The 25,459-nt window shown below is 41.5% G+C and overlaps 1 long non-coding RNA gene across 1 annotated transcript; it reads left to right on the plus strand.

Moving 5' to 3' along the window:
* Positions 1-979: 979 nt before the first annotated feature.
* On the plus strand, positions 980-22,305 carry LOC148127718 (uncharacterized). Its single transcript, XR_015741040.1, has 3 exons — positions 980-1,121; positions 19,265-19,322; positions 22,112-22,305. It is a non-coding gene; the product is annotated as an uncharacterized LOC148127718 (long non-coding RNA).
* The last annotated feature ends 3,154 nt before the right edge of the window (positions 22,306-25,459 follow it).

Raw genomic sequence — 25,459 nt, forward strand, 5'->3', positions numbered from 1 at the left:
CCTTTGATATCATAAATATATAAATAGAGAAGGTCAGATGGAACAGAAATCCTGCTGAGTACCAAGGAGGATGGCTATGAGCACACTGGCAACATGTTGAGGAATTCAGTGCTGCATGCCATCTCTGTTTTGTGATTCAAGTGTAGCCATTTTTGGACATAAACCACAGCTTCATAAACCACAGTTTACAAACCACAATGGCTGGGTGCATATCACTGTGCCAAAACCAAACTACATTTTATTTCAGTATGATTTGTGGATCTCGTCAAACATTGCCATCTTTGTGCAATTGTGGATATTGAGAACCATCAATTAATTTATTGCCTTCCTTAGTGAGGTAGAACGCTTGACTGGAGTAAGTTTAGTGCCATATAAGATTTCTCAGAAGGAGGAGATTCGGGAGAAAACTATAACTTCTATCTTAATTGGTCTAATTCTCTAATCCAGGGCTGTCAAACCCGCAGCCTGTAGGCCAGATGAGTTACGTGCTGGCCACACCCATGCCTAGATTAGCTAAGGGTAAAAAAGTCATGATACATCATGTGATGATACCATAACTACGCATGTTTAACAACCTTGCTCTAATCCATCCAGGTTCTTATCAATCTGGTGTTTCTAAATGAGTTCCAGTCCCAAATCAACCAGAGGGCAACAGGATGGGGAAAGTTGCTATTTGGGTCCTCTACTTTATAACAGGGGTGTCAAACTCATGTCATCATGGTGTCATCACAGGACATATTGTGACTTCCCCCCCTTCGCTAAGCCAGATGTGGGTGTGGCCAGCACATGACGCATTCCGCCCACAGCCTGTGAGTTTGACAGCCCTGCCTTATAACATTTTTAGCACTGATTTTTGAAATATCTTCAGCAAGTAGCAAGAATATTCTGTCTCAGATTATTGCTTAGAAAGGAGGGCTTTTACAGGTGTGGCTTTTCTCCCCTTGCATTTTGCTCATTCTGTAGCAAAAGCTTGGTCATCCTATCTTAATGATGTGACAACATCTTAAGAAACAAAGTGACGAAGGCTTCTCAGCTAGGCTGACCATACCAGAGAAGAAACGAGTATTGATAAACAAAGAGGAAAAAGAAGAAAAAAGGAGAGGGGAGCATATCGATTTGAGGTATTGCTTACTTCTCTTTTAAATGATCAGCTTTAATCATCATCCATGCCATCTTGCTATAAGCAAAAAGAGCAAACAAATTAACACGAGCTATTAATAAGTTCTTGTCTCACTGGGTCACAGACAAGTCATTGTGGATGAGCTAGATCATGCCTTAGGCTGTGATTTTCACATCACTGCTGGCCACAAAGCTCTTTCTCCTGCCTCTCTCCTATTTTAGCTCCTCACTTTCAGAAGACAAAAGCATCCTAAGGCTCTTTTGATCTTTCTTCGTTTCGAATCTATTGCATTTTCATTCTTCCATGGGTGTATTTTGTTGGATGCTTCTGTTATGAAGATTTGCTCTATTAAGATTACGTAAAGGGGGTGTGCATAAGTGCACCAATGTGCCTACCATGCCTGTCCTATTGTTTCTTTATTTTTCTTATATGTATCCATTTCATGTATTCATAACTATGTTTATACTTATACATATTATCTTGTAAGCGATTGATAAATCAAATAAATAAATAAATAAATCAGATCCTACCATTAAGAAACTTGCCTATGGACTTGCCTATGACTCACATTTATAACTACTATTACATTTATAATTACTCAAGGGAAATCAGGTGGGCAATTTAACCAATCTAGGTGGATCTCTCTTCTTGACAATTACTAGAACCACTGTAGAAACTCACTTATTCCCTACAAGACAAAGGGACAAAAGGTAGAGAAGAAAAGAAGGGAGACTGTTGTATCCCTAACGTTTGGAAGCAGCTTATCCAACTGGCACTCCCCTGTTCCATGTCTTTGACTAAAACCCCCATCATCCCCAACCAGTATGGTCGCTATCCATTTTGGCAGGTACGACAAGAGTTTATCCAAACATATCTCAAGGTCACCAGGCTAAGAGATTGCTCTATCACTAGTTTACAATTTTTGCCTCATTTACTTTGTCTTTTAATACTTTTGTTAAAGGAAGAGCTAATGCTCTGTTTTAATGATGTGGAACAGAGGCTGACAGATTGGGATATGTTCAAGGCCAATGAGCAATTTGGTTGCTGAGATTATTTTTGAATCCAATTTTGCTGCGTCAACATTCTTCTTTCTGACCCACAATGTTACAGTTAAACCGGGACTGGATAACCTGATACCTAATAGGACAAAAACAGCCCACTCACTAATCTATCACATGCTCTGTGTAGCAAAAGTGAGCCTGATGTAATTCATACGTGGCAGGGGTGTTAAGTTTGGGAAAGGAGAGGCTGAACCAGAGCATGAGTGCAACAATACTTTATTATAACAATAAAGGGCTGACCGTGCTTGCCAAGCCGGGAACTGGCTCGCAGCGATCAGCAACTGGTTGGACCCCGCAGCCTGCTTTTATAGCTGGCTGCTGGGAAGAACCAACCAATGAGTGAAGGGGAAGAACGCCCCTGCAAAGTGAATGGACCTGAGTGAGAACTCCTAGGGTTCTCAGAACATAACACCCTTCCCCCAGATGCGAACACGCATAGTCTTTGAGGTAGGCAGGAGGTTTATGCTGGCGCCCGGAACGGCGCAGCTCTGGAACGCTGTCTGTCCGTTCAGGGTCTGCCTGGGAAGGCAGAGTTGGTAAAGTGTCACCAACGTGCCCCTCGGTTCGGGCAGGTCCGGGACTCGTAGGGTTGGTCACTGGGGACGTGCTCTCGTAGACTGGGTCGGACTGGTCAGCCGTTTGGACGCCGCTGTCCGTGTTCGGGCTTTCTGGAATGGCTGCTGGTGTAAACTGGTCGCCGGGAAGGATGTGGATGTGGGGTTGATGTTGAGGCCTCCCTTCGTTTTGTAATTCTGGGTCCCTGCTAGCGAGGGAGCTGAGACGCCTACGCAGCTGGTCCAGGTGCCTTCTCCAGACACGACCGTCCTCCAGTCTGACTCGATACGACCTGGGTCCGGTGATGGCCACGATCTCGCCCGGGATCCACAGGGGGTCTCCAGCGAAGTTCCTCGCGAATACTGGCTCCTGTAAGATAAAATGTCTAACCCCCGATGTGGAAGCGAGGGGAGAGTCAGGGCAGTATTGTGGGTGCAGTCTGTCCAATACAGTCCTCAGGCGCCTGCCCATCAGGAGTTCAGCTGGGGACTTATTGGTGACTGAACATGGAGTTGAGTGCTGGCTCATCAGAAAACGCGCGAGTTTGTGGTGCCAATCATCCCTGCTGAACCTCGCCAGGGCTTCTTTAGTGGTCCTGATGGCCCTTTCAGCCAATCCGTTACTGGCAGGATGAAATGGGGCTGTGAAAATGTGGCGGATACCCAGGTTGGCAGTAAAACGGCTGAACTCGGTTGATGCGAACTGTGGGCCATTGTTGGAGACAATGGAGTCGGGTAGCCCGTGTGTTACAAACAGGCGAGTTAATACCTTGGTAATTGCTTGTGTGGTGGTCGTGGATAGCTGTGCTACGTCAATCCATTTAGAATAGGAGTCCACGACTACTAGGAACATTTTCCCATGCAAAGGGCCGGCCAGGTCGATGTGAATTCTGGACCACGGAGCGCTGGCGCTCTCCCATTTAGTAGGGGTGGCAATAGGAGGAGCAGGACGGGATTCCTGGCAAATGTTGCAGGAACTTACCCACCTGACGACGTCCTCGTCGAGGCCCGGCCACCATACGTAGCTGCGTGCTAATGCCTTCATTCTAACGATGCCAGGGTGTCCCTCGTGCAACGCCTCCAGAACTCGGGTACGCAGTGAGGTCGGGATGACCACTCGAGTGCCCCACAGTAGACAGCCCTGCAAACTGGACAATTCCTGCATGCGGGTCTTGAAAGGTGTGAATTTGTTTTCAACATTACAACCCGGCCACCCCCTCCTCACCCAGTCGAGCACCTGGGCGAGCGTTTTGTCTGCCTTGGTTTTAGCAGCAATGTCAAGGGCAGTGACGGGGAGGTCCAGTTGGGTGACCTCGAAAATAGCGTGGACAGGAGCAGGGTCTTCAGCTGGAGCCGGCAAGGGACAGCGGCTGAGAGCGTCAGTGTGGGACAATATTTTACCTGGGCGGTGTATGAGTCTGTAGGAGTAGGCTGCAAGGAAGAGGGTCCATCTCATCATTCTAGGAGAAAGGACCTGAGGGGTCTGTTTGTCCCCAGCTAGTAGACCCAGGAGGGGCTTGTGGTCCGTGACCAGCTCGAAAAAATGGCCAAAGAGAAACTCGTGAAATTTTTCACTGCTGCAACAGCTGCTAGAGCTTCCTTATCGATCTGGCTGTAATTGCGCTCTGTTGTAGAGAGCGTCCTGGAGAAAAAGGCAATGGGAGCCTCGGCGCCATTGGGAAGCCTGTGACTTAATACTGCCCGATTCCAAAGGGAGATGCATCTGCTGCCAGCACTAATGGAAGGTTGGGGTTGAATTGAATAAGTACCGCCTCTGACGTGAGTAGTGATTTGACGGCGTGAAAAGCAGCGTCTTCTTTGAGCCCCCAGTGCCAAGGTGATTTTTTATCCAGTAATCTGTGTAGGGGTTCAGCTACTGATGCTTTATGGGGCAAGAAGGAGGCGTAAAAGTTCAATAGCCCCAAGAAGGCCTCTAGTTCAGTTTTGGAGGTTGGAGTGGGTGCCTCGTGAATTGCCTTGACCTTGGACTCCAGGGGGTGAATGCCTGAGGCGTCAATTTTATAACCCAGAAAGTCCACCTGTCTAGTGGCAATGGCGCATTTTTCTTTTTCAATTTGAGGCCATGCTGTCTGAACCTCTCTAACACTGCTCTGACTCTCTGGAAGAGTTGGGGTCTGTCCCTGGCCGAGACTAAGATGTCGTCGAAGTAGGGTACTACACCAGGAGGCCCTGCAAAATCCGCTCCATGAGGGATTGAAAAATACCTGGGGCAACACTTACGCCAAATTGGAGACGCTTGCATCGGAAAGCACCCCTGTGAGTGACAATGGTCTGGAGTTCCGCTGTTTGGTTGTCAACGGGAACTGTTGATACGCTTGAGACATGTCCAATTTGGCAAAAATGCTGCCGGGTTCAAAAGTGTGTAATAAATGCTGAATGATGGGCACTGGGTAAGCGCTGACTTGTAGAAACTTATTGATTGTGGTCTTGTAGTCCGAGCAAATTCTCAGGCTACCATCTTTTTGAGGGGTGTGACAATGGGCGTCTCCCATTTGGCGAAAATCTGTTGGCTCAATGACCCCTTGTTTTAACAGTTTATCCAATTCCGCATCTAGTTTTGGCGAATAGCGAACGGGACCCTCCGCGGTTTTAGTCTGATTGGGACTGCCTGGGGGTCGACTGAGAATGAGATAGGGTACCGTTATAACACCCCAGCTCATCGCTGAATACATCTGAGTAATCAGCGAATAAGGAGTCAGTGTCAGAGGTTGAGACAGCATGGACTCCTGTTAGCCCTAGGCCGAGATGGGGAAACCAATCGAGCCCCAATAAAGTAGGGAGATTGCCGTTAACTACCACTAGAGGTAGGTGACCTTTAAAAAGCTCTAAAATTGACAAGGAACTTGCCTCTGCCGATTACAGGAATGGTCCTCCCTGGTAGTCCTTCAGGCTAAACTGGCACTTCTGGAGCCGGCTAGTTGATAGGCTGGGCTGGAGCCTCTTGAGGGTGTTCCACGAGATAATTGAGAGCGCTGACCCTGTGTCAACCTCCATGCAGCACGGTTTACCTTCTAAGGAAACGGAGAGAGAGATTTTACTAACAGTGTGGCAAGTGTGCTTGGCATGGTGGTGAGTGCGACAGTTCAATACTTGCCTCTGCGGTCCAGAGTGTGAGAAGGGGGGCTTTGTGCTGAGTTTTGAGGGGCTTGGCAGACTCTCGCGATGTGCCCCCTTTTATGGCAGTTATTGCAGGTGGCTCCTTTGAATTTGCAGGTGGCCCTCAGATGAGATCCACCACAGGCTAGGCACAGGGTGATGTGCTTGGGCGGCCCGATGTTTTCTTGTTTGGCTCCTACCTGCGGCCGTCTGGTGTTGGAGAGGCGGTGGACGTCGTTTTCGTCACTAGGGGCTTCCTCTGCTACCACCTCCTCGGAGTGGACTGGAACTGTCGTTAGCTTTGCAGTCGGGCCATGGATTTCGGAGGCTGAGTGCGCTGCCAGTTCTGCTGCCAAGGCCTCCTCGACGGCTTGTGCTAGGTTGAGGTCTTTTTTCACAAGGAGGCGCCTTTGAAGGTGTAGGTCCTTGACCCCGCAGACTAGTTGATCGAGGAGCATGTCCTCCAGGTAGGTTCCAAACCCACAATGCAATGCTGCTGTTCTGAGGGCGGCCATATACTGATTAATGGTTTCCTTGTCCGCTTGCTTCCTCATACGGAAGGTGAATCTCCTGGCAATCTGTGAGGGCCTGGGAGAATAGTGGTTAGTGAGGATTTCAAGTAGCTCTGACCAAGGAACGTTTTTCAACTCACGTGGAGCCACGAGAGCTGTGGCAGTATCGAAGACGATGGCTCCACAGTAGATCAGGAAATACGATTTTTTCCGATGCTCTCCAGCAATAGCCAGCCCAATTGCATCGATATAATGGCCAAAACGGTTCTTGTATGATTCCCACTTCTCCTCATCCGGTTTGAACGCTGGGAAGACTGGATTGGAGTTCATGGTGATGGGGCCGTAGAACAACCTGTGGACAAAATCTCTCTGGGGCAGCAGAAAATGTTCTAGTGCCTGTGGCAGGCAAGTGATTTCAGCTCTGGAGAGGCTTTTCGCAATCCTCTCTCTCTCTCTGGGTTAGCCACGTTTGGCCATCAGCCATTGGCGGCATTTGAATTCGCGCCTGTGTGGGCGTCAGTGACTCGACTACAGCACCGTGCTGTGCCCTTTAGGTTTGAAATTCAAATGACAGCCGTTTGAATTTCGCGCCTAAACAATGAGCAGCTGCGGCTCGCAGCGCTTCACTTTCCCTGTAGCTGGGCTAACAAGCGGCTACAGACGCTTCTAACTTTCGATTCTGACCGCTCTCTCTGGCTGCGGATCAGTGTTCGCTTCTTAGTGCTTGCTGACCGCTTTCTCTGTCAGCGGATCAGCGTTCGCTCTTTTTGCTTGCTGACCGCTCTATCTGGCTGCGGATCAGCGTTGTTCTTGTCGCCGGCCGATCGCTCTCTCTGGCTGTGGATCGGCGGCTAGTGACACAGCGGTTGCAAGGTGCTTCTGGTAGCCATCCCACCTTCGTCGCCAGTGTTAAGTTTGGGAAAGGAGAGGCTGAACCAGAGCATGAGTGCAACAATACTTTATTATAACAATAAAGGGCTGACCGTGCTTGCCAAGCCGGGAACTGGCTCGCAGCGATCAGCAACTGGTTGGACCCCGCAGCCTGCTTTTATAGCTGGCTGCTGGGAAGAACCAACCAATGAGTGAAGGGGAAGAACGCCCCCGCAAAGTGAATGGACCTGAGTGAGAACTCCTAGGGTTCTCAGAACATAACAAGGGGGATGACTAGTTATGCTAATGTATCGGTCACCAGATTCCAATTTGAATAAGATAATAGCATCAGTCAATGCCGTTGTTGTTGTTGTTGTTGTTTGTAGATTGTATGTAAATATGATTTTAATCTTCTGCCTCTACAGGAACTTATAATTATTTTTTTGCAAAGCCGGGAATTAATAAACCTTGATCCTGGCTCTATGTTTTGCTGAGCTCTTGAGAAATTATCTTGTATAAATCTTTGGCTTCCTGACCTCTACTGCTGCTGTCAAAAGGAGAGTGGCAACATCCTGGCTACTGAGCCACAGAATGAATAGATAGATGGGAGTGAGGCTCTGTTTTATGGTGGCTCCAGGCTCTTGAACAAATGCTTCAAAAGGCAGTGTTACAGTTCTAATGATTCATACATAGCCATCAGCCTCCGGTGCCTCTCAGAAGGCCAGTTTCATAATGTTATTTAACATAAAACCTGGAATTGCTGAGTTTACTATCAGGGCATGTTATGTCACTAAAGATACATAGTTTGGTCCAATGGTCAGAAACATATTTACACAACTAATTACAATAAGAGATAGGGTTAGGGTTGGACAAGAATATTTTGTGATATCTTTATCCATACGTTTTCTTCTAGTTTCATAAATCTCTTATTTGCTGCCTGTTGGTGGCCACAAAAACAGGAAGTTAATGATCACTTGGTCTGAATGCATTCATGTTTGGGAGAGCCCATACTGTATCACGGTGTGCCCCACAAAGGAAACAGGCAGTTAGAAACGTGAAATAAAAATAAATAAATAAATAAATAAATAAAATATTTAAAAACACAATATTTAGAAATAATGTAACTGCCCTGATGGCGCAGCGGTTAGGAGGCAGTACTCTAGGCAAACTATGCCCACAGTCTGGAGTCCGACCCTGACAGGGCTCAAGGTTGACTCAGCCTTCCATCCTTCCAAAGTCAAGTAAAATGAGGACCCAGATTGTTGGGGGCAATTCACTGACTCTTTAAACTGCTTAGAGAATGCTGTAAAGCACTGTGAAGTGGTTTATATATCTAAGTGCTATTGCTGTTGCTAACTTCTTTGAAAGAGGGCACCTTTCAAATAAATAACAACTTAATGTTGTTGATGCTAAGAATGGGGGTGGCCATATAATTGACGGATGTGCAAGAGATCAATATTTTAACAGATAACAGATAATCAGAGTGGGAAGGGACCTTGTCGGTAATCTAGTCCAACCCCCTGTCCGAGCAGGACACCCTACACCATTTCTGACAAATGGCAGTCCAATCTCTTCTTGAAAGTCTCAAGTGATGGCGCTCCCACAACTTCCGAGGGCAAGCTGTTCTATTGGTTGGTTGTTCTCGCTATCAGAAAGTTTCTCCGTATTTCCAAGTTAAATCTCTCATTCAGTTTCCATCCATTATTCCTTGTCTGGCCTTCGGGTGCTTTAGAAAATAGCTTGACCCCTTCCTCTGTGTGGCAGTCCCTCAAATATTGGAAGACTGCTACCATGTCTCCCCTGGTCTATCTTCAATAGACTAGCCATGCCCAGTTCCTGGAACTGTTCTTCATATGTTTTAGTCTTCAGTCCCCTAATCATCCTGATTGCTCTTCTCTGCACTTTTTCTAGAGTCTCAACATTTTTTTTCTAGTGTGGTGACCAAAACTATCTTGATATATTAAGTAGAGATGTTTGTGGAGAAGTCTGTACTAGATCTCACCAGTGTAGGCTGCTCAATTGCAATAGCATGTAATGTTCTGCAGAAGAACTATTTGTTCTTGTCCAAGCTGTAAAAAATGAAACCGTGTGATAGATTAAATTACACTTGTAAATATAAATAGGAAGTAAATATAAATAGATCTAGTTGCAGTTGGGCCAAGGAGTGCTGCTTTGCTTCCCTACAAGTCTTCTAGAGATGCATAAATAGTGGATCAAGTGTCTTTTCTGTGACCTTTGCAGCACTGGTTAGTTTCATCAAGCTGATCTGAAGAGCGAAGAGCACATTCAGACATGTTGTTTCTCAGGCCTCCTGAACCCTTTGCAATTAGGTGAAATAATCAGAAAGGACACCTGAATCAAAAATATGAATAGCTGACCATGCTGCAACTGTAAATATGCAGGTCTGTTAGATCCTAACCCTAACTTTGACTTTTTTAGCTTAATTTATGTTCCTGAAACTCAACCCTTGCTTTCTCCTCCAAATATAAATATTGCACAGGACTATTCCCATTTTATCGGATACTTACTATATATGAGAACAATTCTTAGATAATAGGTATTACATAATTGCAGGTATAATTCCAAAAGAAGAAACACAGGAAGCCACACAAGTGAGAAGTTAAACATTTCCCATGCAAAAACAGCCTCTGGCTAGTTGGAGGTGGAGGAAGAGAGTTTCAATGACAGATAAGACAGCAATTCTCCATTCAGAATGCAAATTATATTTTCTAGTTGATATACTGCATCCTACCACTTATAGAAAACATCTCCCACATATTCCTGTTATTTATCAACCACCTTCTCTAATGGCAGCCTACCTAGTTCTATAAAGAATAACTGGTGAAGCCAACTTTGCTTTTCATCCCTACTTTCCTGCAGTCTTGCAGAAGTGTATTTATTTTTGCTCTTCTCTGTTCCCACTATTTGGCAAGTCTCTGAGGTTCAGCATATAATCACATGCAAAGGCAAGTCTTTTTGGCATCATTTCAGCATACCACATATCTTCTTACTATGATTTTTAGCATCCCGTAGTGCCAAGAGCTATTTTATTTCAGTTCTGGCTGGGAGACAAGGCAACATTTCACTGGTGGCAAACTCCATCTTTCACTCCCTTTCAATCATTTTAATGGGTTTGATTTAGACTCTCAGGGACCAAAACTGGAAAAGGAAATTCTATAAATACACTAGGGGAGACATATTTGAAAAGCCAAAGTACCTATTTGTAACAAAGATGCTCCTGAGGCTTTGCTAATTATTCATATTCTGCTATTCATGGAGTGTTATATGATATAATAGAGTGGTAAACTTGCTAAGAGTAGAACATAAAGATTTTTCATATTAACCGGGGGGAGTTTGCTATTCAACCTGCTCTTCAAGTTGACCAATACCTAGGAATTGGACTTTAAATGTTGGTAACAAACTACTGAAAAAAATTGACACAATTTATTGTTGCATTATAAAAGAAAACATGGCAAATGGGTACAGAAAATTAAAAGTCTACAATAACCTTCCCTGGATTTATTTATTTATATTTCACCCACATTATTTTTTACAAAGGACCCAAGACATGAACATACCTAATGCTCCTTCTTCCTCCTATTTTCTCTACAAAATCCAGTGAGATGAGTTGGGCTGAGAAAGAGATGGACTGGTCCAATGATGGGTTTTATGCCTAAAGTGCCTTTCATGCCTAAATGGATTTCATGCCTAATGATTAAGTGGGAATAAAACTCATAGTCTCTTGGTTTCTAGCCTGGTGCCTTAATCACTACACTAAACTGGTTCTAATCCAGGAAAAAAAAAACAGAGAAAAAAAGCTGGACATCTCTGCTCTCTTGCTGCATGCTACGCGATGTCAGTTTCATGCTCATTACAGCTCTCAGCACAAAAGGGAAATGGTACCTATAACTATCCACCACTCCCCACTTAAAAGCTTGATATACCTCTGTTAGGTGATATTCATGAGATAGACATGTTGTGTATAATCTCAAGGTGTAGGATGATGACTTGGGGCGTGGCACAAAGGCAACACAGTAAGATAATCAATAAGAGTTCCTTTCCTCCTCCGTAAGGCATGCAACCCATGTTGCTCTCTTCTCCATTCCTCCCTGCATGCCCTAGGATGAAGAGGGGATGGGCCTGGGTCTTCCTCTGAACTCCCACTCTCTTGTTCTATCTCTCCCCTGCTCTGCCCAGCTGGACTTTGCCTTTCCCCAGCCTTCTCCACAGCCAACAGAGCCACACTCCCACTCCCTGTCAGCTGTTCATCTTCCTCCTCAGATTCAGACTCTGACAGGGGCATGACAGGGTGCTGGGATTTCCTTCAGGATATATTTTTGCTTTAGGTCAGATTCCAAAAGTGATGAGGAGGGACAATAACAATACAGGATTTGGGACTATCATTTTTAAATTGCATGTAGTGCCTCAGAATTCATGTGAATGGTCAATGAATTTCAAATTACATGTTGTCTCACTTTCCTATTGAAAACTCCCCATTGCAGGATGCTTGGCCCAGTTGTCTTCAAAATGATGAGTCAGAATTTCTGACACTTGAAAAAGACAAAAGTTTAAATATAAGGGTGGATTCTGGGAAATGGTTGGGCATGGGTCAAGGATATAGTCCCACAAACAGCACCAAATGCTTTTAGTATTGTGCTTTATGGAGCCAATGATTGGGGGGGCATGTCATCTGCTCCAACATCTGGCTTGGTGCAAGATGCCATAGTTTAGTGCAGGATGTGTCTGCAGTGTTCCTGACAGAGGATACAGTCTTTCCAAGCAAAAGAGTGTAATAGTCTTTACAAATAGGAATTTTGTCCTCATAGTTTGATACATATTTTGCATTTTATAGCTGTTTGCTCTGTTGTGTCCCTCTGAAATAAGCAGTCAGTTGTTCTGCATTGCAACTTATTAGATATCTGAAGGCTGCCTTATGGTATCGTTCATTTCACATTCTCTAGGCTCAATGTATCTCTTTTGGGTGATGTTGATAAGTCTTAATTTCCTGTTCCTTTGTAATCTTTTTCCTTTTTTATTGCTTGCTCTTGAGCAGTCAGATGAGTATCTATTCATTATCCCTTGAATAAGGATCAAATTGTTCCTTGTCTATTCTTGTTCTGCAGAGGGGCAGCCATATAATTTCTTTTTATGGTGTTGCTTTATTTCATTTTTATTTGGTAAGCACTGGTCCTGTGGTTCCATTCAGGAGTATCAGAAGAACAAGCTTTGCAATAAAGAAGCATTTTATCACGATAAAGGTTAAGTTTATCAGAAAGTATGAAATCTAACACAAGTAATATGAAAGCATCTGCTTGGTGATAATTCGAGGATGAATTTAAATAATTGAAATTTGTCATTAGTCTCATAGATAGATTAGATAGATATAGATATAGAGATAGAGATAGATATAGATATAGAGATAGAGAGATAGAGATATATATAGAGATAGAGATATAATCATTCTAGACATATGTTTATAATATTTAAGCTTTATTTTTCTTATTTTGTATTTTTATCTCTAATGTTTTTATCTAAATGTGATGTAAATTGTACCTTAAATAAATAAATAGATAAATAAATCCACTTGTTCCGTATTATTTTGATATCTCTCTAAAATAATGTGGACATTTCCAAATTGGAGTCAGTTGAAGACTGCATTCATAAAGGGAGTTATGAAAACAGAAATATAAGAAAGGGATTTTTTCTTTTTTTTTTTTTGGTATAAAATGCTTCGGTTCTGGTTAAGTTGTTGAATATTTCGATACTACAATCCATTGAATAAATATAAGCCACAACTCAGCAGCAATTCTCAAAACAGTTAAGAATTACAGTACAGGTAGTCATCAAGTTATGGCCACAATTGAGGTCAAAATTTATGTTGCTAAGTGAAACATCTGTTAAGTGAGTTTTGCCCCATTGTACTTTCTTGCCATAGTTGTTAAGTGAATTGCTGCAGTTGTTCAAGTTAATAACATAGTTGTTAAGTGAATCTGGCTTCTCCATTGACCTTGCTTGTCAGAAGGTCGCAAAACCTGATCATGGGTCCCCAGGACACTGCAACTGGTTCATTAAATATGAACCAGTTGCCAAGCGACTGAATTTTGATCATGTGACCTTGGGAATGCTGCAATGATTGTAAGTGTGAAAAATGGTCACAAGCCACTCTTTTCAGTGCTGTTGTAACTTCAAATGGTCACTAAATGAACTGCTGTAAATTGAGGACTACCTGTAATAACAACATGAAGGATCTGATGGATCCCACTGAAATATGCAGTACCAAAGGAATATGATTAATATTGCCCTACATTGCCTTTTGTTTTTCATACATCAACCCAGTGATGGCATGCTACCGGTTCGGCCTGGTTTGGCAGAACTGGTAGCAAAAATTCCTATTGGTTTCGCCAAACCGGTAGTAAAAAAAAGCCTCCCACGATCAGCTGAGAAGAGGAAGAAAAGCCTCAGACCTCAGCTGAGAGGAGAAAGAAGAGAAAGGCACAAGATTGGCCCTCCCACCCTCCCCTGCGCTTTTCTCTTCTTTATCCTCTCAGCTGATTGGCACTGCAGGCGTCAGCTGGTGTGGGGAAAGCTGTGTGCTTGCATTAGGTGCACGCGATCACCGAATCAGTAGCAGAACAGGTAGGATCCCACTGCTGCATCAACCCTAACTAATTGTACAGGAGAATCTGGAGGAGAACCTCAGATGAAGTTTTCAGTGTGCAACTTGCCCCAAGCCATTTAGGGCTTTATATATGAATACCAGAATTGGGTCTGACTCTGAAAGAAAGTCAACGGAGATGAGAAAACTAGTCTCTGGTGTAATAGAATCACATTGATCAGATCTGTCTGTGTCTGTCTGTCTGTCTCCCATCTTTCTTTTTTTATGGTTTAACACTTTTATTGAGTTATAAAAGACAATAAGTTACAAAATACAAAAGTAAATAGGAAAATGGTGGGAAGGAAAAGGGAGAGGAGAAGTGAGGAAAGATAAGAAAAAAAGAAAAGAAAAAGAAACACTGACTTCCGACTCTCTCTGTTGATGATAAGCATTATCATCAAATCACAACTTTTTATTTTTTTCATAATCATATGAGCAAGCCATTGTCTCCCATCTTTCTATTTTTGAATTTATATGGCTGCCCATCTATCCAGTAGAACTCTGCGGGGGGCAGTAAGATCGCTCTGTTTTGAACCAAATGAAGTTTCTAAGCTATTTTTACGCTGCAGTAATGGAGAGGTTACTAATATATCTACAAAAGTTGCCCAGTGACTCTATACAAATAAGGGGTAAAGCTGCTTTAGGACAAATCTGACATCCTGGAAATGCTAGCCATACCAGTTGGAAAATCTCCCTAGCCCTCAAAAATTCTTCAGGGTCCATTTGCCTCAGGGAAGGCACTTTCAGAAACTCTTCCAGGTTTGCAACAGAATACGTGACTGAAAGTCAGCACCATTCAGCAGAATATTATCTGGTTACATTAGGTTATCTGTTACAAGGGAACATTTCAGATTATTACATTTTTTTTCCCACTCAGGAAAAGTTCATCCAGAATGTACCTTACAATAGGCATTGAACCAATGTTGTATATTAGGGGACATCCATGTTGTTAATGGACGGAGTTGTTCCAGTTGCAAAAGGATCAATATAGACAAACATGGTATGACTCTTCCTCACCCAATTCACCATACAGAAGCTACTTCTTTTGAAAGTAGGTAATAGGAGATAATAATGAATGGGTATAAATACACAGATTTTCTTAATTATGATGCGCCTGTACGGATTACACCCTCTGTTATTTACCTCAATTTATCTCATAGTAAACCTTCATTTTGATGTGCACCTTGTGTACTTGCTAGCAGTTGTCTAAGCAAAATCATGCTTTTGCTTTGTCACAACATTGTAAATTTTGGTGCCGTTCATCTACTTGTTTTCAAAGAAATTTTTATATATGAAAGCATGATTTAAAAAAATACCCTTTTCTTATTCAAAAGAAACAAAGCAAGTACACAAAATTAACTCACCACTGGAGAGTGTATGTTTTATTAGGGATGATGTAGTCATTGCTAAATCCAAACCTTACATAATTTAACTTACATAATTTAATGCAGCAGTCGCTAACTGGTGGGCCATGGAAAAATTTTGGTGGGCCACAGAAGAAATGGCCCCGAGAGCAATTAATCTGGGTTGTGCAGTTCTAGCGCCTCCTGGCTCTTCGAGGGACCCCAGAGTCAGGTCCCTGAGATGCATGTGCCAACCAGCATCCACACATGGTGGGCAGCGGCAACAACAGTCCCCTCCCCTGGTGCCCACTGTTACCTCTCCCCATTCTCTAGTTTTGAATCACTCCCGCCTCTCTCTTTCCTTCCCCCTCCCCCCTGCACCCACGTATAGGCAGCTAAGGAAAGGGAGACGGAGCCTTCCGCAGCTCTCCACTTTTCCAGTCCTCGCTGCCTCTCCCAACATCGAAGCCTTGGAAATGCAGGCAAAGCCACCACAGTGGTACCCCACTGAGTTGCTTGCTTTTCCACTACTGCTTCTTCCTTCTCCAGCACCTCCTTCTCTTGGTAGGGCAATTCTGAACTAACCGAGCATCCTAAGGCAACTCCGATGCTACCGCTATGGCGGCTTTGCCTGCATATATATATATATATGTATGTGTATGTACATGTATGTATGTGGATGTGGATGTATGTGTGTGTGTGTGTGTATGTGTGTGTAGATATATATATATATATATCACTCACAGATGAACACCATACAGAAGCCTGATGATGGCAGATGAGATTCTGCCGAAACGTTGCTACAACTTTAAAAGCACAACTACAATGACGTGGGAAAATACCCGAACAAAGACGAATGCCATACATGTAAATACCCGCGAAAACTTAAGAATATATATATATATATATATATTTCTGAGGTTCTCGCGGGTATTTGTATGTGGATCTTTGGTTATTCGGGTTTTCTCCCGCATAAAATTGGAAGTATCTAGGTGATGTTTCGATGAAGTCTCATTCATCATCTTCAGGCTTGTGTCTTCAGCTTTGTGCTTCTCAGAGTAATGTGAGCTTGCAGCTGCTTCTTCCTTTTAACTGCTAGTGGGGGTGTGACTTGATTGGGTGGGGGCTTGGCTGTGTTCTGATTGGGTGAGGGTGTGTTCTCATTGGTTGGGGGTTTGGCTGTGTTCTGATTGGCGGGGGTTGGCTGTGTTCTGATTGGCTGGGGGTGTGTTCTGTTCAGGTGGGGGCTTGGTTGTGCTCAGGTTAGTCTTAGTTGCTGGGGGATTTGAGCTGGTGAGTTGTGATCTTGCTGTTTGGCTTCTAGTACGTGGTCCTGCTGCATCTTCAACAGCCTACACCCCAAAATACAATTCACCATGGAAACAGAAGCCAACAATCAACTTCCCTTCCTAGATGTCTTGGTATACAAAAGATCAGCATGGCTCCCTAGGACACACCATCTACCAGAAGAAAACACATACTAACGCTATCTGATGTGCACTCTCACACACCACCCAGCACAGATCAATTCCGGTAGCCAAGACACTCATCTCCAGAACAAAATGCTTAGCGATGAACAACACCAAAAACCGAACTCACACTCTCACCACATGTGCTTGCCAGTATGGATTCAAAGAAAGAAGATTACCCACCTAATCCAAAAAGAAACCCCATCCAAAATCCAAGACAGAGAACAAGAAAACGGCAAAGCCCTCCTCCCATATATAAAAGGCACTACAGACAAAATTAGCAAGATCCTCCAAAAACACAACATCAAAACAGCATTCTGCACAAACAGAAAAATATCCACCATCCTAAGAAACCCCAAAGACAAAATCGAATTAGAAAACCAAGGAGTATATGAAATCCCCTGCACTGCCTGCCCTACCACATACATTGGACAAACTAACAGAAGAATAAGTGCACGCATTGAAGAACATAAGAACTCAATCAAAAAGAAGAAACGACCTCTTCCTGGTCCAACACCTCAAAGCCACAGGACATGAAATTGATTTTAAAAATACCAGAACTATCGCCAAAACTGAACACTTCAACAGCAGAATAATCAGAGAAGCCATAGAGATAGAAAACGCCCACACAGCATGAACAAACGAGATGACACCTCCCGCCTTCCAGCCATTTGGAAACCTGCCCTCATGAACAGGCAGTACCTAACATGAAGAAGGACACCAGACCCACACCCATGAGAGCCACACAAGATGCCACCACCACACTTCCATGTAGAAAACAGACTCCCACCCATTCAGAAAATGAGACACGACCATGGACCAGAAGCTGCACTGCAGCTGCATCACTACCCACTTCAAACCCCTCCGAGCCATACATGAAGCAAACCGACACCCACTATGAAGATGCAGAAGGACCACGAACTGAAGCCAAACAGCAAGATCACAACTCACCAGCTCAAATCCCCAGCAACTAAGACTAACCTGAGCACAACCAAGCCCCCACCTGAACAGAACACGCCTCCAACCAATCAGAACATGGCTAACCCCCAACCAATCAGAACACAGCCAAACCCCCCACCCAATCAGAGTCCCACCCCCACTGGCAGTTAAAAGGAGGAAGCAGCTGCAATCTCACATTACTCTGAGAAGCACAGAGCCGGAGACAGAAGCCTGAAGATGATGAATGAGACTTCATCGAAACGTTGCCTAGATACTTTGAATCTTACGCGGAGAAAACCCGAACAACCAAAGATCCACATACAAATACCCTCAGAAAACAAATATATAGAATATATATATATATATATATATATATATATATATATATATATATATATATATATATATATATATATATATATATATATATGCCATCATCAGGCTTCTGTATTGTGTTCGTCTGTGTTGTGTTCGTCCACAGACGAACACAATACAGAAGCCTGATGATGGCAGATGAGATTCTGCCGAAATGTTGTTACAACTTTAAAAGCATAAATATAATGACGTGGGAAAATACCCGAACAAAGCTGAATACCATACATGTAAGTACCCTCGAAAACTTAAGAAAACACACACACACACATCTATATAAAATATTAAATTTATATTTAACATATTTTTATATTAAATATATTAGCTTATTAGTTGTCCTCAGGATTTAAAAGTATGAGTTTGGTGGTCCCTGAGGTCCAAAAGGTTGGTGACCCCTGATTTAATGTAGCTATCTCATACAACAAAAAAATATAGAGGAAATCTGGACAGAGCTAAATTAAATTCAGAATAACATTTAAAAACATTAACACTGCATATAAAGCACACTTTCAATAGTTTTACAAAATATGAAATAAAAATTAAATTAGATTAAGGGTTAACTTTAACCTGCTATTAATCATCCTACACATTGTTTAGAACAAAGATGTGAAAACTTTCATAATCCACTGTCCTCTAGAGGTGTTGAATTTTCTTGTACCATAATGAATGAGATGATGGGAGTTGTCATCCAGTATAGTTTGGAGACCTAGTTTGAGTAGTCCAATTTAAGTGACAGAATAGGCATCCCAATTAGAAAAGATTGTTTTTTTGAGAATGTGCAAAAGCAGCATAGAAGCAAATAGTTTTGGAAGTAAATTCTTTTAGGAGCTCTGTGGTGTGAGCTCATTATATAATTAGCTTCCATGATGCTGGTATTTAGTTGCATAAGAAATCAGTAAGTTGCTCTATGCACTCCCATCTAGAAACAAGATTTAATTAGTCAGGAATTACCATACTTCTTTATTGTATATAGGATGCAGTGTTCATATTAGATATTTGACAGTCTCTGTCAAAGGGGAGTGATGGTACAACATTTTTCTTTGCTGTAGTTCAGATTATTTAGAATAGAATAGAATAACAGAGTTGGAAGGGACCTTGGAGGTCTTCTAGTACACCCCCCTACTCAGGCAGGAAACCCTATACTATTTCAGACAAATGGTTGTCCAATCTCTTCTTAAAAACTTCCAGTGTTGAAGAATTCACAACTTCTGGAGGCAAGTGGTTCCACTGATTAATTGTTCTGTCTCCTTAGTTCTAGCTAGCTTCTCTCCTTGATTATTTTCCATCGATTGCTTCGGTCCTGCCTTCAGGTCAGTGGTGGGATTCAAAATTTTTTACTACCAGTTCTGTGGGCGTGGCTTGGTGGACATGGCAGGGGAAGGATATTGTGAAATCTCCAGTCAGAGGTGGTATTTGCCATATCTCCGAACTACTCAAAATTTCCGCTACCGGTTCCCCAGAACTGGTCAGAACCTGCTGAATACCACCTCTGATATTGGAACACTGCTATCATGTCATTCCTAGTCCTTCTTTTGTTTAAACTAGACATACCCAATTCCAGCAACCATTTTTTACATGTTTCCAGGATTCTACAGTATCAATAGCTACTTTACTTGAATTTGAACTCTAATGGCCAATAGCTTAAACTAACGGAATTAGTATTTCTTTAAATAAATCCCAGTACAAACTTTCTAAAATTCTGCAAATGACTTTTTTTCAAAAATAAAATAAACTTCAATAACTGATTTCATCTTCATTATCCTCACCCTCCACAGACAGAAGTTTTGGTTTAAATCGGTGGTAGTACTGCCTATTTGCCATCATAATAGGGAATTTATAGAATAAATCTTTGGGTGGATCTAGCATGTTGACATCATTAGGTTTTAATTCTAGGTTATAAACTGCAATAAAATAATTTGTTTTCTAACAACTATCTACCCCTCACTTGTAATGAATATGTGTGTATGTGTGTGTGTGTGTGTGTGTATACACATACATGCATATATGTGTGTGTGTTATATACACACACCCATTCACATACACAGAATTTCTTTCTCTTTTTTTTTAAGAGTGACAGGCACTGTTTAAGCTAAGGAGATGTCTTGAAGCCAGATGTTTTTCATAGTTTGTCCTTGTTCTCTTTTACATTGAATAAACAATGGCAGCTTATTCTTTGACCTCTGTATTATAAACATCCTTGCTTGCCATGTACTGTGTATTGCACGTTTGCATTTATTAAGGTGAATCTGAGAGGAAGGGCCAGCCTATTTTGGAACAACTAAACTATTTCATTTTTACTAATCAATCATCAACAACAATAAAAGAAATATTGGGTGTTTCTTTCAAGCGGTGCAAAAAAGAATGAGTCATGGAAATGGTCTTGGCTTACTTGTCCATAACTCAGAGAACAGAATTAGGGCATGGTTGTAAAATCTAGGTGGCATTTGTCTAACAAACCAGATTTGCAATCTTGTTTGTGCTCCCATAAACAAAATAACCTTTTAATGAACTTTCATATATTTACATTTTTTATCCAGAATTCTTATTGTAAAACCATTAGAATTAGGAGAAAGAGACAATCGGTAACTGTTTTAATTTGGATCAAGAGCAGAGTGTAAAAAATGGACTGAGTAATATTGGAACTAATATGGACTTTAGCCTTGGGGCAATATAAAGCAAGATACAAGTATGCATATCATTGCATTTGTTAATAGGTGAAGTGTAATATGTAATCTCTCCCTGCTTAGCCATGCATGCATTTTCTTCACCGTTTCTAGAGTTATTAAAGGCATTCCAAGACTACATTGAAATATTTATGTGTTTATATTATCCCCAGTGAAAATCCATCATAGACTTTTCTGTTTCCCACTTTAGATATTATTACATATAATATACTGCAGAACTGGGTCAGTTTCAGGGTCAGTTCAGAAAAAGCCCGAATGCCTCAGACAGAACGTTCCCTGCACAAGAGTTGCACAAGATTTTCTCAAACAGAGTTATGACGTTCATTTTGTTTTAAATCCCTCTAAAGTGAAGAAAAATAATCCCGAGGCACCTATTCAGAAAGCAACCTCCAAATATGAGCCAAAGCTACCAGATCCCCGTCTTAGTGCTTAATCACTTCTATGTGAATGAAAGCAGTCTTTCAAGGACACACTGTACTCACAGATCCTACTTGAGGCTAAAACTTCAGATTGGAACAATAGAGGAAGTTTGACTCTAAATCCCACTTATTTTATAATATTTTAAACCAATGAATTTATTCTGTTCATTTGCTTTGCTGGTCTGTGACCGTTATACTGATAATATTCTGACAATACGTTTTCATCCACCCTCTTTGTATGTTCAAACTGTCTCGGAAGAATAATGTGAACTCAAACACAAACACAGCTAGTTCTCGACTTATGGCCACAACTGAGCCTAAATTTTATGTTGCTAAGCAAGGCAGTTGTTAAGTGAATTTTGCCCCAGTTTATGACCTTTCATCACAGTTGTTAAGTTAACCATTGCAGTTGTTAAGTGGGTTAACATGGTTGTTAAGTGAATCTGGCTTCCCCATTGACTTTGCTTGTCGGAAGATCGTAAAAAGGGATCCCAGGATCCCAGGACTCTGCGACCGTCATACATATGAATCAATTGCCAAGTGTCTGAATTTTGATCACATGACCATGCAGATACAGCAATGGTCGCAAGGGTGAAAAATGGTCATAAGTCACTTTCTAAAGTGCCACTGTAACACTGAAGAGTTACTAAATGAACTGTTGTAAGTCGAGGACTACCTAGAGTTATAGTTCACTGAGAAAATGCTTCTGTAAACAGGAAAGTACTTAGGTCCCTCAAAAAGTCAGGATGTGTTTAATTGTATAATCAAGCCTTGTCCCCCTATTTTCTTTAATGTCTTATTATTTTTTATGCTGCCAGAAATGACACATTTATTTTACTCAGGTGCCTCAGATGACAAGGTGTCAAGAAACAATCAGCTAGACTTTTAAAAATCTTGCTCATTTATTGGTTAATTTCCATGGTGCTCAGCTGTTCTTAATTTGCTCCCGGACTGTTCCACAAACCAATCAAAACAATCAATCTATTTTTCTTGCAGAAAGTATTCATAAGCTGTGAGCAGGTTAAAAATCAGTGCAGAAGTCTCACAAATGTGGATTTTTCCCCAGAGACTTGCCTCCAATGGTTAAGTATTATCAAATATAGGTCATGTTAATGAAGTAGTCTGCAAGGTTACTATGGAAACTCATATGGAATTCAGCTGTTGAATGCTGATTAAAAATGTTGCAAATAGTTAAACTTGCAGTGGCTGTTTACAGTTGTCTGTTAGATTAGTTTCCAAGTCCCCTGATGCACTTTGTGAAAATTGTAAAATATGAAGACATAGGAGAAAGTGTTGAGGAGAAAGTCAATGCCTTTGATGGCTTACAGAAACCGAACAACTCATTCTTCATCCATTAAACCAAATCTTTAGGAAGGCACCAGATTAGAAATTGGGAAACCAAAAGGCCAGCCATTGCCTTTCAGCCCTAGAAAGGAGGCAATGGCAAACCTTCTGAAATTGACTACAACCAGCCTACGAACCCTCAGAACCCAAGTCAACCTCATAGCTAATCAGAGATCCTCAACCAACCCATGCAAGTCCCCACAACTTCACCTTCCAATGACCCTCACCTGATGTATCCTCCCCAACACAAGACTCCCACTGATGACTCACACCTGACCCATTACAAAATCCTCACTTGATACACCCATATCTGAAGCCCTTATAAACAGGAGAACACTGATATCAACATCTCCTAAACTCCACTGAAGATGTTACCTCGCCTGGCAATGAAATGTTAGGAAACCAACCCACAAGCTTGGAGAACAAACCTTCACACTTATTTTTGAAACAGTGCCAGGGAAATGGCAGAGATTTGTTCAGGCAGCCACCAGGAGTTAACACTTACTTCAAGGGGCACCATATGTTAGCTAGTAGTGGGATCCTACCTTAGTTGCTATTGGTTCAGTGGCTGATCACGCATGCATGCCTCTAACATGCATACCCCCAATAAGCCAATCAGCTGAGAGAATGAAGAAATAAAAAGCTAGGAGTCACCGTCCCATGTGCTTTTCAGTATTTTATCCTCTCTGTTGATCTTGGAGGCTTTTTTTTCCCTCCTCTCAGCTGATTGGAAGCCTTTTTTTTACTACCAGTTCGGTTCAACCAGTCCAAACCAGTAGCATACCACCACTGATGTTAGCAATGCATAGATTACATCCATACATATCATTACTTCATTATGGCTTTGACTATCAGGGAATTTCCTGAGAATCTTTGAAAATCTAATACACAATGATGCATCATCACTGTTGACATTCTTTGTGAGTATGCATATTTTTCATATGTTGGGCTGTTTTATATCCCTGTGTCTTCATATATGTTCCTATTAGAATAGGTAATATAAGCTCTTTAGGTTCAAGCTATATCAGATACTGGAAAATTAAAGGAAAAGAAAAAAAAAATATGTTCGCTGCAACTTAATTGACCCTTTAGAAACACAAATCAGCTGCACATTTTAGTTAACTGGTCTTCTAAAACTCTTGAAGCTTTGATTAGCACTAAAACACATTTGTCACCTCTATTTGATAGAAAATTATACCTGTGATCCACCTTCAAAAAGTAGTTTCTCATCTCAGCTTTAATGAAATCTTTATATATTTGTAAATTTTAAAAAATACTAATTCTGAAGATAAAATACTGATCTACAAAGACACTGATCTAGACTCCAAAATTATGATCTGGCAGAGAACTTGGGAGATGAAATCAATAGCATTAACCATTATTAATTGAAAACTGGGTATAACATAACCCTAAACCATAAACCTCACTTTTAAAAAGACCCCCAAAACCTACAATCTTGGGTTTACCCATTATTAAACAAAGTAATGTTGGAACCCATCATGTACTATAAGAAGATTTGATTCTGAGCTTGCTTCCTGTACATTTGGTATTCTGCTAAAACACTAAATTGTTAAGTCTGGTATCACATCAAAGTACCACATCAGACCTGAGTTAAGTGACCACAAATGGTTACAGGATGAATGATGCTTGGCATGTTACAGAAAAAAACATATAATCAAAAGGAAAGGAAGAAACCTTTTCCAAGTCAAACTATTGTGTCCATTTGCTCCAAAGAGTTTCTGGTAGGATTCTTTCCCAACTCTCCTTTGAGGTGCCATGAATCTGGAACCTTCCATGCTGATATTCTGTCAGTGAGCTATGGCCTTTTCTCATGTTTATCACATTTTATTAAGTTTGGTTTGGCTTATGCTGATATAGCATTTAACCAGTAGTTATAATCCACAAGTCACTAGATTGAAATTGTATGTGAATGCCTGCTGGCTTGTTATTTATAATGAACGATTAATTGAATCAATTGAACACTCCATAGACATTTAGCTATGCTCTCTGTAAACTCCAGATAGCCATCCAAAACCTGCTCTCAAAGTTCCAAGTGTATCCATTGGCTGTCAGTTTGAAAAGTCCCGTTCTATCGCTTATAAGTAGCCATATAGACTTACCCAGGAATCTTCTTTTGTTTTTCATGTTAGTTAAATGTATTTTGACTGCAGCAGGTGGTGCCATTCTAATTAGTAATTAATCTTACATTGTTTTCTTCTGCTTAAAGAAACAAGAGACAAAACCCTATAATTCTTCTTTTCAGGGAATCTTAATATCTAGTCTTAACAGAAGAAAGCCCAATGAATTCTTTATATTAGTGATCACACTAAGGACTCTGGAAAATAACTTTGTCTTGCATGGTTTCATAAAAAGCTGCCTTTTAAATATTTTTGTGGTTATTTCCAATTAAGATGATGACTGCCCTTCTGTTTTTTTTAAAAAAAAATTATTAATTTTACAATTTAAAACAAATCAACAACACATACACAATAGAAAAATGAGAAAAGAGAAAAGAAAAAAGAAAGAAAAGCAAAAAGAAAGGAGAAAGAGAAAAAGAAAAGAAGAGTAAACACTTAAAAACATTCTCATTTTCGACAGTTTGTAAGATCTTTCCTCTTCTTATTCTCTTCTAGACGGTTAGATCAAAGATAGACCTTATATCATAAGGTAAAAAAATGGGACAAACTTATATGAGTGAAATATAAAAATATATATGGATAAGATGTGTGTATATGGCATAAAATAAGATGACTGCCCTTCTGTTATTGATTGCTCTTGTATGTTTCAGTTGCTGATAAGAAAAAAACAGACTTTCTTTGTTCTCTGACACAAGTATTTTGAAGTGGGAAATCAAATAGCGGACTAACTTTTGAAGTTAGGAACAGTCAAGTATCTGTGACTTTCACATTGTCTCTATTGGAAGAATAGAGGACTGGAAACCAGAGAGGAGGGAAAAATAACTCTTCGTAGTTGGCAAGCTGGTCACAAACACATATTGTT

This window comes from Pseudonaja textilis, chromosome 1 (assembly GCF_049901715.1).
Source record: "Pseudonaja textilis isolate UNSWEBS1 chromosome 1, rPseTex1.2, whole genome shotgun sequence".
Lineage (NCBI taxonomy): Eukaryota > Metazoa > Chordata > Lepidosauria > Squamata > Elapidae > Pseudonaja > Pseudonaja textilis.